Here is an 18,216-nt window from a genome sequence, read left to right as displayed (position 1 = left end):
TGGCCGGCCACCCCGAAAGGCACTCGGAGCCTGCCCGGCCGCCCACAAAGGCACTCTGAGGCGGCCCCGACCGCCCCGAAAGGCACTCGGAGGCGGCCCGGACACCCCGAAAGGCACTCGGAGCCTGCCTGGCCACCCCGAAAGGCACTCGGAGCCTCCCCGGCCGCCCCGAAAGGCACTTGGAACCTCCACGGCCGCCCCGAAAGGCACTCGGAGCCTCCCCGGCTGCCCCAAAAGGCACTTGGAGCCTCCCCGGCCGCCCACAAAGGCACTCGGAGCCTTCGCCAGCCCCCCCGAAAGGCACTCGGAGATGGCCCGGCTACCCCGAAAGGCACTCGGAGGCGGCCCCGGCCGCCCCGAAAGGCACTCGGAGGAGGCCCGGCCGCCCCGAAAGGCACTCGGAGCCTCCCCGGCTGCCCACAAAGGCACTCGGAGCCTCCCCGGCCGCCCCGATGGCACTCAGAGGTGGCCCGGCCACCCCAAAAGGCACTCGGAGCCTCCCCGGCCGCCCCGAAAGGCACTAGGATGCGGCCCGGCCACCCCGAAAAGCACTCGGAGGCGGCCCGGCCTCCCCGAAAGGCACTCGGAGCCTCCCCAGCCGCCCCGAAAGGCACTCGGAGCCTTCCTGGCCGCCCCAAAAGGCACTCGGAGCCTCCCCGGCCGCCTCGAAAGGCACTCGCAGCCTTCACCGGCCCCCCCGAAAGGCACTCGGAGCTGGCCAGCCGCCCCCAAAGGCACTCGGAGCCTCCCCTGCCACCCACAAAGGCACTCGGAGCCTTCGCCGGCCCCCCCCAAAGGCACTCGGAGCCTCCCCGGCCGCCCCGAAAGCCACTCGGAGGCGGCCGCGGCCACCCCGAAAGGCACTTGGAGCCGGCCCGGTTGCCCCGAAAGGCACTCGGAGCCTCCCCGGCCGCCCCGAAAGGCACTGGTAGGCAGACCGGCCGCCCCGAAAGGCACTCGGAGCCTGCCCGGCTGCCCCGAAAGGCACTCGGAGGCTCCCCGGCTGCCCCGAAAGGCACTCAGAGCCTCCCCGGCCTCCCCGAAAGGCACTCGGAGCCAGCCCGGCCGCCCCGAAAGCCACTCGGAGGCGGCCCCGGCCGCCCCGAAAGGCACTGGGAGGCGGCCCGGCCACTCCGAAAGGCACTCGGAGGCGGCCCGGCCACTCCGAAAGGCACTTGGAGCCGGCCTGGCCGCCCCGAAAGGCACTAGGAGCGGGCCCAGCCGCACCAAAAGGCACTCGGAGCCTTCCTAGCCGCCCCCAAAGGCACTCGGAGCCTCCCCGGCCACCCCGAAAGGCACTCGGAGCCTCGCCGGCCGCCCCCAAAGGCACTCGGAGCCTCCCCGGCCACCCCCAAAGGCACTCGGAGCCTCCCCGGCTGCCCCGAAAGGCACTCGGAGCCTCCCCGGCCTCCCCGAAAGGCACTTGGAGGCGGCCCGGCCGCCTCCAAAGGCACTCGGAGCCTGACCGACCGCCCCGAAAGGCACTCGGAGCCTCGCCGGCTGCACCGAAAGGCACTGGGAGGCGGTCTGGCAACCCCGAAAGGCACTCGGAGCCTCCCCGGCCGCCCCGAAAGGCACTTGGAGCCTCCCCGGCCGCCCCGAAAGGCACTCGGAGCCTTCCTGGCCGCCCCAAAAGGCACTCGGAGCCTCCCCGGCCGCCTCGAAAGGCACTCGCAGCCTTCACCGGCCCCCCCGAAAGGCACTCGGAGCTGGCCAGCCGCCCCCAAAGGCACTCAGAGCCTCCCCTGCCGCCCACAAAGGCACTCGGAGCCTTCGCCGGCCCCCCCCAAAGGCACTCGGAGCCTCCCCGGCCGCCCCGAAAGCCACTCGGAGGCGGTCGCGGCCACCCCGAAAGGCACTTGGAGCCGGCCCGGTTGCCCCGAAAGGCACTCGGAGCCTCCCCGGCCGCCCCGAAAGGCACTGGTAGGCAGACCGGCCGCCCCGAAAGGCACTCGGAGCCTGCCCGGCTGCCCCGAAAGGCACTCGGAGGCTCCCCGGCTGCCCCGAAAGGCACTCAGAGCCTCCCCGGCCTCCCCGAAAGGCACTCGGAGCCAGCCCGGCCGCCCCGAAAGCCACTCGGAGGCGGCCCCGGCCGCCCCGAAAGGCACTGGGAGGCGGCCCGGCCACTCCGAAAGGCACTCGGAGGCGGCCCGGCCACTCCGAAAGGCACTTGGAGCCGGCCTGGCCGCCCCGAAAGGCACTCGGAGGCGGCCCAGCCGCCCCAAAGGCACTCGGAGGAGGCCCGGCCGCCCCGAAAGGCACTCGGAGCCTCCCCGACCTCCCACAAATGCACTCGGAGCCTCCCCGGCCGCCCCGAAAGGCACTCAGACGCGGCACGGCCGTCCCGAAAGGCAATTGGAGGCGGCCCGGCTGCCCCCAAAGGCACTCGGAGCCTCCCCGGCCGCCACGAAAGGCACTAGGATGCGGCCCGGCCACCCCGAAAAGCACTCGGAGGCAGCCCGGTCTCCCCGAAAGGCACTCGGAGCCTCCGCAGCCGCCCCAAAAGGCACTCGGAGAGGGGCCGGCAACCCCCAAAGGCACTCAGAGCGTCCACGGCCCCCCGAAAGGCAATCGGAGCCTCCCCGGCCGCCTCGAAAGGCACTCGCAGCCTTCACCGGCCCCCCCGAAAGGCACTCGGAGCTGGCCAGCCGCCCCCAAAGGCACTCGGAGCCTCCCCTGCCACCCACAAAGGCACTCGGAGCCTTCGCCGGCCCCCCCCAAAGGCACTCGGAGCCTCCCCGGCCGCCCCGAAAGGCACTCGGAGGCGGCCGCGGCCACCCCGAAAGGCACTTGGAGCCGGCCCGGTTGCCCCGAAAGGCACTCGGAGCCTCCCCGGCCGCCCCGAAAGGCACTGGTAGGCAGACCGGCCGCCCCGAAAGGCACTCGGAGGCTCCCCGGCTGCCCCGAAAGGCACTCGGAGGCTCCCCGGCTGCCCCGAAAGGCACTCAGAGCCTCCCCGGCCTCCCCGAAAGGCACTCGGAGCCAGCCCGGCCGCCCCGAAAGCCACTCGGAGGCGGCCCCGGCCGCCCCGAAAGGCACTGGGAGGCGGCCCGGCCACTCCGAAAGGCACTCATAGGGGGCCCGGCCACTCCGAAAGGCACTTGGAGCCGGCCTGGCCGCCCCGAAAGGCACTAGGAGCGGGCCCAGCCGCCCCATAAGGCACTCGGAGGCGGCCCGGCCGCCCCGAAAGGCACTCGGAGCCTCCCCGACCTCCCACAAAGGCCCTCGGAGCCTCCCCGGCCGCCCCGAAAGGCACTCAGACGCGGCACGGCCGTCCCGAAAGGCAATTGGAGGCGGCCCGGCTGCCCCCAAAGGCACTCGGAGCCTCCCCGGCCGCCACGAAAGGCACTAGGATGCGGCCCGGCCACCCCGAAAAGCACTCGGAGGCAGCCCGGTCTCCCCGAAAGGCACTCGGAGCCTCCGCAGCCGCCCCAAAAGGCACTCGGAGAGGGGCCGACAACCCCCAAAGGCACTCAGAGCATCCACGGCCCCCCGAAAGGCAATCGGAGCCTCCCCGGCTGCCCCGAAAGGCACTCGGAGCCTCCCCGGCCGCCCCGATGGCACTCAGAGGTGTCCCGGCCACCCCAAAAGGCACTCGGAGCCTCCCCGGCCGCCCCGAAAGGCACTAGGATGCGGCCCGGCCACCCCGAAAAGCACTCAGAGGCGGCCCGGCCTCCCCGAAAGGCACTCGGAGCCTCCCCGGCCGCCCCGAAAGGCACTCGGAGTTCCCCGGCCGCCCCGAAAGGCACTCGGAGCCTTCCTAGCCGCCCCGAAAGGCACTCGGAGCCTCCCCGGCCACCCCGAAAGGCACTCGGAGCCTCCCCGGCCGCCCCAAAAGGCACTCGGAGCCTTCCTAGCCGCCCCAAAAGGCACTCGGAGCCTGCCCGGCTGCCCCCAAAGGCACTCGGAGCCTCACCGGATGCCCCGAAAGGCACTCGGAGCCTCCCCGGCCGCCCCGAAAGGCACTCGGAGCCTCCCCGGCCTCCCCGAAAGCCACTCGGAGCCGGCCCGCTCCCCCCGAAAGGCACTCGGAGCCGGCCCGGTCCCCCCGAAAGGCACTCGGAGCCTCCCCCGACACCCCGAAAGGCACTCGGAGCCTGCCCAGCCACCCCGAAAGGCACTCGGAGGCGGCCTGGCCGCTACGAAAGGCACTCGGAGGCGGCCCGGCCGCCCCCAAAGGCACTCGGAGCCTCTCCGACCACCCCGAAAGGCACTCGGAGCCTCCCCGGACGCCCCAAAAGGCACTCGGAGGCGGTCTGGCCACCCCGAAAGGCACTCGGAGCCTCGCCGGAGGCCCCCAAAGGCACTCGGAGCCTCCACGGCCACCCCCAAAGGCACTCGGAGCCTCCCCGGCCACCCCCAAAGGCACTCGGAGCCTCCCCGGCTGCCCCGAAAGGCACTCGGAGCCTCCCCGGCCGCCCCGAAAGGCACTCGGAGGCGGCCCGGCCGCCTCCAAAGGCACTCGGAGCCTGACCGACCGCCCCGAAAGGCACTCGGAGCCTCGCCGGCTGCACCGAAAGGCACTGGGAGGCAGTCTGGCAACCCCGAAAGGCACTCGGAGCCTGCCCGGCCGCCCACAAAGGCACTCGGAGTTCCCCGACCGCCCCGAAAGGCACTCGGAGCCTCCACGACCACCCACAAAGGCACTCGGAGCCTCCCCGGCTGCCTCCAAAGGTACTCGGAGGCGGCCCAGAAACCCCGAAAGGCACTCGGAACCTTCCTAGCCGCCCTCCCACAAAGGCACTCGGAGCCTCCCCGGCTGCCCACAAAGGCACTCGGAGCCTTCGCCGGACACCCCGAAAGGCACTCGGAGCCTGCCCGGCCGCCCACAAAGGCACTCTGAGGCGGCCCCGACCGCCCCGAAAGGCACTCGGAGGCGGCCCGGACACCCCGAAAGGCACTCGGAGCCTGCCTGGCCACCCCGAAAGGCACTCGGAGCCTCCCCGGCCGCCCCGAAAGGCACTTGGAGCCTCCCCGGCCGCCCACAAAGGCACTCGGAGCCTTCGCCAGCCCCCCCGAAAGGCACTCGGAGATGGCCCGGCTACCCCGAAAGGCACTCGGAGGCGGCCCCGGCCGCCCCGAAAGGCACTCGGAGGAGGCCCGGCCGCCCCAAAAGGCACTCGGAGCCTCCCCGGCCACCCCGAAAGGCACTCGGAGCCTCCCCGGCCGCCCACAAAGGCACTCGGAGCCTTCGCCAGCCCCCCCGAAAGGCACTCGGAGATGGCCCGGCTACCCCGAAAGGCACTCGGAGGCGGCCCCGGCCGCCCCGAAAGGCACTCGGAGGAGGCCCGGCCGCCCCGAAAGGCACTCGGAGCCTCCCCGGCTGCCCACAAAGGCACTCGGAGCCTCCTCGGCCGCCCCGAAAGGCACTAGGATGCGGCCCGGCCACCCCGAAAAGCACTCGGAGGCGGCCCGGCCTCCCCGAAAGGCACTCGGAGCCTCCCCAGCCGCCCCAAAAGGCACTCGGAGCCTCCCCGGACGCCCCGAAAGGCACTCGGAGCCTTCCTGGCCGCCCCAAAAGGCACTCGGAGCCTCCCCGGCCGCCTCGAAAGGCACTCGCAGCCTTCACCGGCCCCCCCGAAAGGCACTCGGAGCTGGCCAGCCGCCGCCAAAGGCACTCGGAGCCTCCCCTGCCACCCACAAAGGCACTCGGAGCCTTCGCCGGCCCCCCCCAAAGGCACTCGGAGCCTCCCCGGCCGCCCCGAAAGCCACTCGGAGGCGGCCGCGGCCACCCCGAAAGGCACTTGGAGCCGGCCCGGTTGCCCCGAAAGGCACTCGGAGCCTCCCCGGCCGCCCCGAAAGGCACTGGTAGGCAGACCGGCCGCCCCGAAAGGCACTCGGAGCCTGCCCGGCTGCCCCGAAAGGCACTCGGAGGCTCCCCGGCTGCCCCGAAAGGCACTCAGAGCCTCCCCGGCCTCCCCGAAAGGCACTCGGAGCCAGCCCGGCCGCCCCGAAAGCCACTCGGAGGCGGCCCCGGCCGCCCCGAAAGGCACTGGGAGGCGGCCCGGCCACTCCGAAAGGCACTCGGAGGCGGCCCGGCCACTCCGAAAGGCACTTGGAGCCGGCCTGGCCGCCCCGAAAGGCACTCGGAGCCTCCCCGACCTCCCACAAATGCACTCGGAGCCTCCCCGGCCGCCCCGAAAGGCACTCGGAGCCTGCCCGGCCGCCCCGAAAGGCACTCGGAGCCTCCCCGGCCGCCCCGAAAGGCACTCAGACGCGGCACGGCCGTCCCGAAAGGCAATTGGAGGCGGCCCGGCTGCCCCCAAAGGCACTCGGAGCCTCCCCGGCCGCCACGAAAGGCACTAGGATGCGGCCCGGCCACCCCGAAAAGCACTCGGAGGCAGCCCGGTCTCCCCGAAAGGCACTCGGAGCCTCCGCAGCCGCCCCAAAAGGCACTCGGAGAGGGGCCGGCAACCCCCAAAGGCACTCAGAGCGTCCACGGCCCCCCGAAAGGCAATCGGAGCCTCCCCGGCCACCCCGAAAGGCACTCGGAGCCTCCCCGGCCGCCCCGATGGCACTCAGAGGTGTCCCGGCCACCCCAAAAGGCACTCGGAGCCTCCCCGGCCGCCCCGAAAGGCACTAGGATGTGGCCCGGCCACCCCGAAAAGCACTCAGAGGCGGCCCGGCCTCCCCGAAAGGCACTCGGAGCCTCCGCAGCCGCCCCGAAAGGCACTCGGAGTTCCCCGGCCGCCCCGAAAGGCACTCGGAGCCTTCCTAGCCGCCCCGAAAGGCAATCGGAGCCTCCCCGGCCACCCCGAAAGGCACTCGGAGCCTCCCCGGCCGCCCACAAAGGCACTCGGAGCCTTCCTAGCTGCCCCAAAAGGCACTCGGAGCCTGCCCGGCTGCCCCCAAAGGCACTCGGAGCCTCACCGGATGCCCCGAAAGGCACTCGGAGCCTCCCCGGCCGCCCCGAAAGGCTCTCGGAGCCTCCCCGGCCTCCCCGAAAGGCACTTGGAGGTGGCCCGGCTGCCCAAAAAAGCACTCGGAGGCGGCCCAGCTGCCCCGAAAGACACTCGGAGCCTCCCCGGCCACCCTGAAAGGCACTTGGAACCTCCCCGGCCGCCCCGAAAGGCACTCGGAGGCTCCCCGACGTCTCACAAAGGCACTCGGAGCCTCCCCGGCCGCCCCGAAAGGCACTCACAGACTCCCCGGTTGCCCTGAAAGGCTCTCGGAGCCTGCCCGGCCGCCCCGAAAGGCACTCGGAGCCTCCCCGGCCGCCCCGAAAGGCACTCGGAGCCTCCCCGGACACCCCGAAAGGCACTCGGAGCCTCCCCGGCCACCCCGAAAGCCACTCGGAGCCTCCCCGGCCGCCCCGAAAGGCACTCGGAGCCTCCCTGGCCACTCCGAAAGGCACTCGGAGCCTGCCCGACCTCCCACAAAGGCACTCGGAGCCTCCCCGGCCGCCACGAAAGGCACTCGGAGCCTGCCCGGACGCCCCGAAATGCACTCGGAGCCTCCCCGGCCGCCCCAAAAGGCACTCGGAGCCTCCCCGGCCTCCTCAAAAGGCACTCGGAGCCTCCCCAGCCGCCCCGAAAGGCACTCGGAGCGGGCCCGGCCGCCCCAAAAGGCACTTGGAGTCTGCACGGACGCCCCAAAAGGCACTCGGAGCCTGCCCGGCCGCCCCGAAAGGCACTCGGAGCCTCCCCGGCCGCCACGAAAGGCACTCGGAGCCTGCCCGACCGCCCCGAAATGCACTCGGAGCCTGCCCGACCTCCCACAAAGGCACTCGGAGCCTCCCCGGCCGCCCCGAAAGACACTCAGACGCGGCCCGGCCACCCGGAAAGGCACTCGGAGCCTGCCCGGCCGCCTCGAAAGGCACTCGGAGACTCCCCGGCCGCCCCAAAAGGCACTCGGAGCCTCCCCGGCCTCCCCGAAAGGCACTTGGAGCCTCACCGGCCGCCCACAAAGGCACTCGGAGCCTGCCCGGCCACCCCCAAAGGCACTCGGAGCCTCGCCGGCCACCCCGAAAGGCACTCGGAGCCTCCCCAGATGCCCCGAAAGGCACTCGAAGCCTCCCCGGACGCCCCGAAAGGCACTCGGAGCCTCCCCGGCTGCACCGAAAGGCACTTGGAGCCTCCCCGGATGCCCCAAAAGGCACTCGGAGAGGGGCCGGCAACCCCCAAAGGCACTCAGAGCGTCCACGGCCCCCCGAAAGGCACTCGGAGCCTCCCCGGCCGCCCCCAAGGGCACTCGGAACCTCCCCGGCCTCCCCGAAAGGCATTCAGAGCCTCCCCGAATGCCCTGATAGGCACTCGGAACCTCCCAGGCTGCCACGAAAGGCACTCGGAGCCTCCCCAGTCGCACCGAAAGGCACTCGGAGCCTGCCCGGACGCCCCCAAAAGCACTCGGAGGCGGCCCGGCCGCCCACAAAGGCACTCGGAGGCGGCTTGGCCACCCTGAAAGGCACTCGGAGCCTCCCCGGCCGCCCCGAAAGGCACTCGGAGGCGGCCGCGGCCACTCCGAAAGGCACTTGGAGCCGGCCCGGTTGCCCCGAAAGGCACTCGGAGCCTCCCCGGCCGCCCCGAAAGGCACTGGTAGGCAGACCGGCCGCCCCGAAAGGCACTCGGAGATGGCCCGGCTGCCCCGAAAGGCACTCGGAGGCTCCCCGGCCCCCCCAAAAGGCACTCGGAGCCTTCGCCGGCCCCCCCGAAAGGCACTCGGAGCCAGCCCGGCCGCCCCGAAAGCCACTCGGAGGCGGCCCCGACCGCCCCGAAAGGCACTGGGAGGCGGCCCGGCCACTCCGAAAGGCACTCGGAGGCGGCCCGGCTGCCCCGAAAGGCACTTGGAGCCGGCCCGGCCGCCTCGAAAGGCACTCGGAGACTCCCCGGCCGCCCCAAAAGGCACTCGGAGCCTCCCCGGCCTCCCCGAAAGGCACTTGGAGCCTCCCCAGCCGCCCACAAAGGCACTCGGAGCCTGCCCGGCCGCCCCCAAAGGCACTCAGAGCGTCGCCGGCCCCCCGAAAGGCACTCGGAGCCTCCCCAGATGCCCCGAAAGGCACTTGGAGCCTCCCCGGCCGCCCCCAAGGGCACTCGGAGGCAGCCCGGCCACCCCGAAAGGCACTCGGAGCCTCCCCGGCCACCCCGAAAGGCACTCGGAGCCTTCCCGGATGCCCCGAAAGGCACTCAGAGCCTCCCCGGATGCCCCGAAAGGCACTCGGAGCCTCCCCGGCTGCACCGAAAGGCACTTGGAGCCTCCCCGGACGCCCCAAAAGGCACTCGGAGAGGGGCCGGCAACCCCCAAAGGCACTCAGAGCGTCCACGGCCCCCCGAAAGGCACTCGGAGCCTCCCCGGCCGCCCCCAAGGGCACTCAGAACCTCCCCGGCCGCCCCAAAAGGCACTCGGAGCCTCCCCAGCCTCCCCGAAAGGCACTCAGAGCCTCCCCGAATGCCCTGATAGGCACTCGGAACCTCCCAGGCCGCCACGAAAGGCACTCGGAGCCTCCCCAGTCGCACCGAAAGGCACTCGGAGCCTGCCCGGACGCCCACAAAGGCACTCGGAGGCGGCCCGGCCGCCCACAAAGGCAATCGGAGGCGGCTCGGCCACCCTGAAAGGCACTCGGAGCCTCCGCGGACGCCCCGAAAGGCACTCGGAGTCGGTCCGGCCACCCACAAAGGCACTCAGAGCCTCCCCGGCCTCCCCGAAAGGCACTCGGAGCCTCCCCGGTCGCTCATAAAGGCACTCGGAGGTGGCCCAGCCGCACCGAAAGGCACTCGGAGCCTCGCAGGCCGCTCAAAAAGGCATTCAGAGCCTACCCGGTCGCCCCGAAAGGCACTCGGAGGCGGCCCGGCAGCCCACAAAGGCACTCGGAGGCGGCCCCGGCTGCCCCGAAAGGCACTCGGAGGAGGCCCGGCCGCCCTGAAAGGCACTCGGAGCCTCCCCGGCCACCCCGAAAGGCACTCGGAGCCTCCCCGGCCGCCCCGATGGCACTCAGAGGTGGGCCGGCCACCCCAAAAGGCACTCGGAGCCTCCCCGGCCGCCACGAAAGGCACTAGGATGCGGCCCGGCCACCCCGAAAAGCACTCAGAGGCAGCCCGGTCTCCCCGAAAGGCACTCGGAGCCTCCGCAGCCGCCCCGAAAGGCACTCAGAGTTCCCCGGCCGCCCCAAAAGGCACTCGGAGCCTTCCTAGCCGCCCCGAAAGGCACTCGGAGCCTCCCCGGCCACCCCGAAAGGCACTCGGAGCCTCGCCGGCCGCCCCCAAAGGCACTCGGAGCCTCCCCGGCCACCCCCAAAGGCACTCGGAGCCTCCCCGGCCGCCCACAAAGGCACTCGGAGCCTTCCTAGCCGCCCCAAAAGGCACTCGGAGCCTGCCCGGCTGCCCCCAAAGGCACTCGGAGCCTGACCGACCGCCCCGAAAGGCACTCGGAGCCTCGCCGGCTGCACCGAAAGGCACTGGGAGGCGGTCTGGCAACCCCGAAAGGCACTCGGAGCCTCCCCGGCCGCCCCGAAAGGCACTCGGAGCCTTCCTAGCCGCCCCAAAAGGCACTCGGAGCCTACGCGGCCTCCCCGAAAGGCACTCGGAGCCTCACCGGCCACCCCGAAAGGCACTCGGAGCCTCCACGGCCTCCCCGAAAGGCACTCGGAGCCGGCCCGCTCCCCCCGAAAGGCACTCGGAGCCGGCCCGGTCCCCCCGAAAGGCACTCGGAGCCTCCCCCGACACCCCGAAAGGCACTCGGAGCCTGCCCAGCCACCCCGAAAGGCACTCGGAGGCGGCCCGGCCGCCACGAAAGGCACTCGGAGGCGGCCCGGCCGCCACGAAAGGCACTCGGAGCCTCTCCGACCACCATGAAAGGCACTCGGAGCCTCCCCGGCCGCCCCAAAAGGCACTCGGAGGTGGTCTGGCCACCCCGAAAGACACTCGGAGCCTCACCGGAGGCCCCCAAAGGCACTCGGAGCCTCCACGGCCACCCCCAAAGGCACTCGGAGCCTCCCCGGCCGCCCCCAAAGGCACTCGGAGCCTCCCCGGCCACCCCCAAAGGCACTCGGAGCCTCCCCGGCTGCCCCGAAAGGCACTCGGAGCCTCCCCGGCCGCCCCGAAAGGCACTCGGAGGCGGCCCGGCCGCCTCCAAAGGCACTCGGAGCCTGACCGACCGCCCCGAAAGGCACTCGGAGCCTCGCCGGCTGCACCGAAAGGCACTGGGAGGCGGTCTGGCAACCCCGAAAGGCACTCGGAGCCTGCCCGGCCGCCCACAAAGGCACTCGGAGCCTCCCCGGCCGCCTCCAAAGGTACGCGGAGGCGGCCCGGCCACCCCGAAAGGCACTCGGAACCTTCCTAGCCGCCCCAAAAGGCACTCGGAGTCTCCCCGGCTGCCCACAAAGGCACTCGGAGCCTTGGCCGGCCACCCCGAAAGGCACTCGGAGCCTGCCCGGCCGCCCACAAAGGCACACTGAGGCGGCCCCGACCGCCCCGAAAGGCACTCGGAGGCGGCCCGGCCACCCCGAAAGGCACTAGGATGCGGCCCGGCCACCCCGAAAAGCACTCGGAGGCGGCCCGGCCTCCCCGAAAGGCACTCGGAGCCTCCCCAGCCGCCCCGAAAGGCACTCGGAGCCTCCCCGGCCGCCCCGAAAGGCACTTGGAGCCTTCCTGGCCGCCCCAAAAGGCACTCGGAGCCTCCCCGGCCGCCTCGAAAGGCACTCGCAGCCTTCACCGGCCCCCCCGAAAGGCACTCGGAGCTGGCCAGCCGCCCCCAAAGGCACTCGGAGCCTCCCCTGCCGCCCACAAAGGCACTCGGAGCCTCCCCGGCCGCCCCGAAAGCGACTCGGAGGCGGTCGCGGCCACCCCGAAAGGCACTTGGAGCCGGCCCGGTTGCCCCGAAAGGCACTCGGAGCCTCCCCGGCCGCCCCGAAAGGCACTGGTAGGCAGACCGGCCGCCCCAAAAGGCACTCGGAGCCTGCCCGGCTGCCCCGAAAGGCACTCGGAGGCTCCCCGGCTGCCCCGAAAGGCACTCAGAGCCTCCCCGGCCTCCCCGAAAGGCACTCGGAGCCAGACCGGCCGCCCCGAAAGCCACTCGGAGGCGGCCCCGGCCGCCCCGAAAGGCACTGGGAGGCGGCCCGGCCACTCCGAAAGGCACTCGGAGGCGGCCCGGCCACTCCGAAAGGCACTTGGAGCCGGCCTGGCCGCCCCGAAAGGCACTCGGAGGCGGCCCAGCCGCCCCAAAGGCACTCGGAGGAGGCCCGGCCGCCCCAAAGGCACTCGGAGCCTCCCCGGCCGCCCCAAAAGGCACTCGGAGCCTCCCCGGCCACCCCGAAAGGCACTCGGAGCCTCCCCGGCCACCCCGAAAGCCACTCGGAGCCTCCCCGGCCGCCCCGAAAGGCACTCGGAGCCTCCCTGGCCACTCCGAAAGGCACTCGGAGCCTGCCCGACCTCCCACAAAGGCACTCGGAGCCTCCCCGGCCGCCACGAAAGGCACTCGGAGCCTGCCCGGACGCCCCGAAATGCACTCGGAGGCGGCCCGGCCGCCCCAAAAGGCACTCGGAGCCTCCCCGGCCTCCCCGAAAGGCACTCGGAGCCTCCCCAGCCGCCCCGAAAGGCACTCGGAGCCTGCCCGGCCACCCCGAAAGGCACTCGGAGCCTCCCTGGTTGCCCCGAAAGGCACTCGGAGCCTCCCCGGCCGCCCCGAAATGCACTCGGAGCCTGCCCGACCTCCCACAAAGGCACTCGGAGCCTCCCCGGCCGCCCCGAAAGGCACTCGGAGCCTCCCAGGCCACCCCGAAAGGCACTCGGAGCCTCCCCGGCCGCCCCGATGGCACTAAGAGGTGGCCCGGCCACCCCAAAAGGCACTCGGAGCCTCGCCGGCTGCACCGAAAGGCACTGGGAGGCGGTCTGGCAACCCCGAAAGGCACTCGGAGCCTCCCCGGCCGCCCCCAAAGGCACTCGGAGCCTTCCTAGCCGCCCCGAAAGGCACTCGGAGCCTCCCCGGCCTCCCCGAAAGGCACTCGGAGCCTCCCCGGCCACCCCGAAAGGCACTCGGAGGCGACCCGGCCGCCCCCAAAGGCACTCGGAGCCTCACCGGCCACCCCGAAAGGCACTCGGAGCCTCCCCGGCCTCCCCGAAAGGCACTCGGAGCCAGCCCGCTCCCCCCGAAAGGCACTCGGAGCCGGCCCGGTCCCCCCGAAAGGCACTCGGAGCCTCCCCCGACACCCCGAAAGGCACTCGGAGCCTGCCCAGCCACCCCGAAAGGCACTCGGAGGCGGCCCGGCCGCCACGAAAGGCACTCGGAGGCGGCCCGGCCGCCACGAAAGGCACTCGGAGCCTCTCCGACCACCACGAAAGGCACTCGGAGCCTCCCCGGCCGCCCTGAAAGGCACTCGGAGGTGGTCTGGCCACCCCGAAAGACACTCGGAGCCTCACCGGAGGCCCCCAAAGGCACTCGGAGCCTCCACGACCACCCCCAAAGGCACTCGGAGCCTCGCCGGCCGCCCCAAAAGGCACTCGGAGCCTCCCCGGCCACCCCCAAAGGCACTCGGAGCCTCCCCGGCTGCCCCGAAAGGCACTCGGAGCCTCCCCGGCCGCCCCGAAAGGCACTCGGAGGCGGCCCGGCCGCCTCCAAAGGCACTCGGAGCCTGACCGACCGCCCCGAAAGGCACTCGGAGCCTCGCCGGCTGCACCGAAAGGCACTGGGAGGCGGTCTGGCAACCCGAAAGGCACTCGGAGCCTGCCCGGCCGCCCACAAAGGCACTCGGAGTCTCCCCGGCTGCCCACAAAGGCACTCGGAGCCTTGGCCGGCCACCCCGAAAAGCACTCGGAGCCTGCCCGGCCGCCCACAAAGGCACTCTGAGGCGGCCCCGACCGCCCCGAAAGGCACTCGGAGGCGGCCCGGACACCCCGAAAGGCACTCGGAGCCTGCCTGGCCACCCCGAAAGGCACTCGGAGCCTCCCCGGCCGCCCCGAAAGGCACTTGGAACCTCCACGGCCGCCCCGAAAGGCACTCGGAGCCTCCCCGGCTGCCCCGAAAGGCACTCGGAGCCTCCCCGGCCGCCCCGATGGCACTCAGAGGTGGCCCGGCCACCCCAAAAGGCACTCAGAGCCTCCCCGGCCGCCCCGAAAGGCACTAGGATGCGGCCCGGCCACCCCGAAAAGCACTCGGAGGCGGCCCGGCCTCCCCGAAAGGCACTCGGAGCCTCCCTGACCTCCCCGAAAGGCACTCGGAGCCTCCCCGGCCGCCCCGAAAGGCACTCAGACGCGGCACGGCCGTCCCGAAAGGCAATTGGAGGCGGCCCGGCTGCCCCCAAAGGCACTCGGAGCCTCCCCGGCCGCCACGAAAGGCACTAGGATGCGGCCCGGCCACCCCGAAAAGCACTCGGAGGCAGCCCGGTCTCCCCGAAAGGCACTCGGAGCCTCCGCAGCCGCCCCAAAAGGCACTCGGAGAGGGGCCGGCAACCCCCAAAGGCACTCAGAGCGTCCACGGCCCCCCGAAAGGCAATCGGAGCCTCCCCGGCCACCCCGAAAGGCACTCGGAGCCTCCCCGGCCGCCCCGATGGCACTCAGAGGTGTCCCGGCCACCCCAAAAGGCACTCGGAGCCTCCCCGGCCGCCCCAAAAGGCACTAGGATGCGGCCCGGCCACCCCGAAAAGCACTCAGAGGCGGCCCGGCCTCCCCGAAAGGCACTCGGAGCCTCCCCGGCCGCCACGAAAGGCACTCGGAGTTCCCCGGCCGCCCCGAAAGGCACTCGGAGCCTTCCTAGCCGCCCCGAAAGGCACTCGGAGCCTCCCCGGCCACCCCGAAAGGCACTCGGAGCCTCCCCGGCCGCCACAAAAGGCACTCGGAGCCTCCCCAGCCGCCCCGAAAGGCACTCGGAGCCTCCCCGGCTGCCCCCAAAGGCACTCGGAGCCTCACCGGATGCCCCGAAAGGCACTCGGAGCCTCCCCGGCCTCCCCGAAAGGCACTCGCAGCCTTCACCGGCCCCCCCGAAAGGCACTCGGAGCTGGCCAGCCGCCCCCAAAGGCACTCGGAGCCTCCCCTGCCACCCACAAAGGCACTCGGAGCCTTCGCCGTCCCCCCCCGAAAGGCACTCGGAGCCGGCCCGGTCCCCCCGAAAGGCACTCGGAGCCTCCCCCGACACCCCGAAAGGCACTCGGAGCCTGCCCAGCCACCCCGAAAGGCACTCGGAGGCGGCCTGGCCGCCACGAAAGGCACTCGGAGGCGGCCCGGCCGCCCCGAAAGCCACTCGGAGCCTCTCCGACCGCCCCGAAAGGCACTCGGAGCCTCCCCGGACGCCCCAAAAGGCACTCGGAGGTGGTCTGGCCACCCCGAAAGGCACTCGGAGCCTCGCCGGAGGCCCCCAAAGGCACTCGGAGCCTCCACGGCCACCCCCAAAGGCACTCGGAGCCTCCCCGGCCGCCCCCAAAGGCACTCGGAGCCTCCCCGGCCACCCCCAAAGGCACTCGGAGCCTCCCCGGCTGCCCCGAAAGGCACTCGGAGCCTCCCCGGCCGCCCCGAAAGGCACTCGGAGGCGGCCCGGCCGCCCCGAAATGCACTCGGAGCCTGCCCGGCCGCCCCGAAATGCACTCGGAGCCTGCCCGACCTCCCACAAAGGCACTCGGAGCCTCCCCGGCCGCCCCGAAAGACACTCAGACGCGGCCCGGCCACCCCGAAAGGCACTCGGAGCCAGCCCGGCCGCCCCGAAAGGCACTCGGAGACTCCCCGGCCGCCCCAAAAGGCACTCGGAGCCTCCCCGGCCTCCCCGAAAGGCACTTGGAGCCTCACCGGCCGCCCACAAAGGCACTCGGAGCCTGCCCGGCCACCCCCAAAGGCACTCGGAGCCTCGCCGGCCACCCCGAAAGGCACTCGGAGCCTCCCCAGATGCCCCGAAAGGCACTCGAAGCCTCCCCGGACGCCCCGAAAGGCACTCGGAGCCTCCCCGGCTGCCCACAAAGGCACTCGGAGCCTCCCCGGATGCCCCAAAAGGCACTCGGAGAGGGGCCGGCAACCCCCAAAGGCACTCAGAGCGTCCACGGCCCCCCGAAAGGCACTCGGAGCCTCCCCGGCCGCCCCCAAGGGCACTCGGAACCTCCCCGGCCTCCCCGAAAGGCATTCAGAGCCTCCCCGAATGCCCTGATAGGCACTCGGAACCTCCCAGGCCGCCACGAAAGGCACTCGGAGCCTCCCCAGTCGCACCGAAAGGCACTCGGAGCCTGCCCGGACGCCCCCAAAAGCACTCGGAGGCGGCCCGGCCGCCCACAAAGGCACTCGGAGGCGGCTTGGCCACCCTGAAAGGCACTCGGAGCCTCCCCGGCCGCCCCGAAAGCCACTCGGAGGCGGCCGCGGCCACTCCGAAAGGCACTCGGAGCCTCCCCGGCCGCCCCGAAAGGCACTGGTAGGCAGACCGGCCGCCCCGAAAGGCACTCGGAGCCTGCCCGGCTGCCCCGAAAGGCACTCGGAGGCTCCCCGGCCCCCCCAAAAGGCACTCGGAGCCTTCGCCGGCCCCCCCGAAAGGCACTCGGAGCCAGCCCGGCCGCCCCGAAAGCCACTCGGAGGCGGCCCCGGCCGCCCCGAAAGGCACTGGGAGGCGGCCCGGCCACTCCGAAAGGCACTCGGAGGCGGCCCGGCCACTCCGAAAGGCACTTGGAGCCGGCCTGGCCGCCCCGAAAGGCACTAGGAGCGGGCCCAGCCGCCCCAAAAGGCACTCGGAGGCGGCCCGGCCGCCCCGAAAGGCACTCGGAGCCTCCCCGACCTCCCACAAATGCACTCGGAGCCTCCCCGGCCGCCCCGAAAGGCACTCAGACGCGGCACGGCCGTCCCGAAAGGCAATTGGAGGCAGCCCGGCCGCCACAAAAGGCACTAGGATGCGGCCCGGCCACCCCGAAAAGCACTCGGAGGCAGCCCGGTCTCCCCGAAAGGCACTCGGAGCCTCCGCAGCCGCCCCAAAAGGCACTCGGAGAGGGGCCGGCAACCCCCAAAGGCACTCAGAGCGTCCACGGCCCCCCGAAAGGCAATCGGAGCCTCCCCGGCCACCCCGAAAGGCACTCGGAGCCTCCCCGGCCGCCCCGATGGCACTCAGAGGTGTCCCGGCCACCCCAAAAGGCACTCGGAGCCTCCCCAGCCGCCCCGAAAGGCACTAGGATGCCGCCCGGCCACCCCGAAAAGCACTCAGAGGCGGCCCGGCCTCCCCGAAAGGCACTCGGAGCCTCCGCAGCCGCCCCGAAAGGCACTCGGAGTTCCCCGGCCGCCCCGAAAGGCACTCGGAGCCTTCCTAGCCGCCCCGAAAGGCAATCGGAGCCTCCCCGGCCACCCCGAAAGGCACTCGGAGCCTCCCCGGCCGCCCCAAAAGGCACTCGGAGCCTTCCTAGCCGCCCCAAAAGGCACTCGGAGCCTGCCCGGCTGCCCCCAAAGGCACTCGGAGCCTCACCGGATGCCCCGAAAGGCACTCGGAGCCTCCCCGGCCGCCCCGAAAGGCTCTCGGAGCCTCCCCGGCCTCCCCGAAAGGCACTTGGAGGTGGCCCGGCTGCCCAAAAAAGCACTCGGAGGCGGCCCAGCTGCCCCGAAAGACACTCGGAGCCTCCCCGGCCACCCTGAAAGGCACTTGGAACCTCCCCGGCCGCCCCGAAAGGCACTCGGAGGCTCCCCGACGTCTCACAAAGGCACTCGGAGGCGGCCCGGCCGACCCAAAAGGCACTCACAGCCTCCCCGGTTGCCCTGAAAGGCTCTCGGAGCCTGCCCGGCCGCCCCGAAAGGCACTCGGAGCCTCCCCGGCCGCCCCGAAAGGCACTCGGAGCCTCCCCGGACACCCCGAAAGGCACTCGGAGCCTCCCCGGCCACCCCGAAAGCCACTCGGAGCCTCCCCGGCCGCCCCGAAAGGCACTCGGAGCCTCCCTGGCCACTCCGAAAGGCACTCGGAGCCTGCCCGACCTCCCACAAAGGCACTCGGAGCCTCCCCGGCCGCCACGAAAGGCACTCGGAGCCTCCCCGGACGCCCCGAAATGCACTCGGAGGCGGCCCGGCCGCCCCAAAAGGCACTCGGAGCCTCCCCGGCCTCCCCAAAAGGCACTCGGAGCCTCCCCAGCCGCCCCGAAAGGCACTCGGAGCGGGCCCGGCCGCCCCAAAAGGCACTTGGAGTCTGCACGGACGCCCCAAAAGGCACTCGGAGCCTGCCCGGCCGCCCCGAAAGCGACTCGGAGGCGGTCGCGGCCACCCCGAAAGGCACTTGGAGCCGGCCCGGTTGCCCCGAAAGGCACTCGGAGCCTCCCCGGCCGCCCCGAAAGGCACTGGTAGGCAGACC

Source organism: Struthio camelus, chromosome 24 (assembly GCF_040807025.1).
Source record: "Struthio camelus isolate bStrCam1 chromosome 24, bStrCam1.hap1, whole genome shotgun sequence".
Taxonomy (NCBI): Eukaryota; Metazoa; Chordata; class Aves; order Struthioniformes; family Struthionidae; genus Struthio; species Struthio camelus.
The sequence above is the reverse complement of the archived record's forward strand: the minus strand, read 5'-3'. Positions refer to the sequence as shown.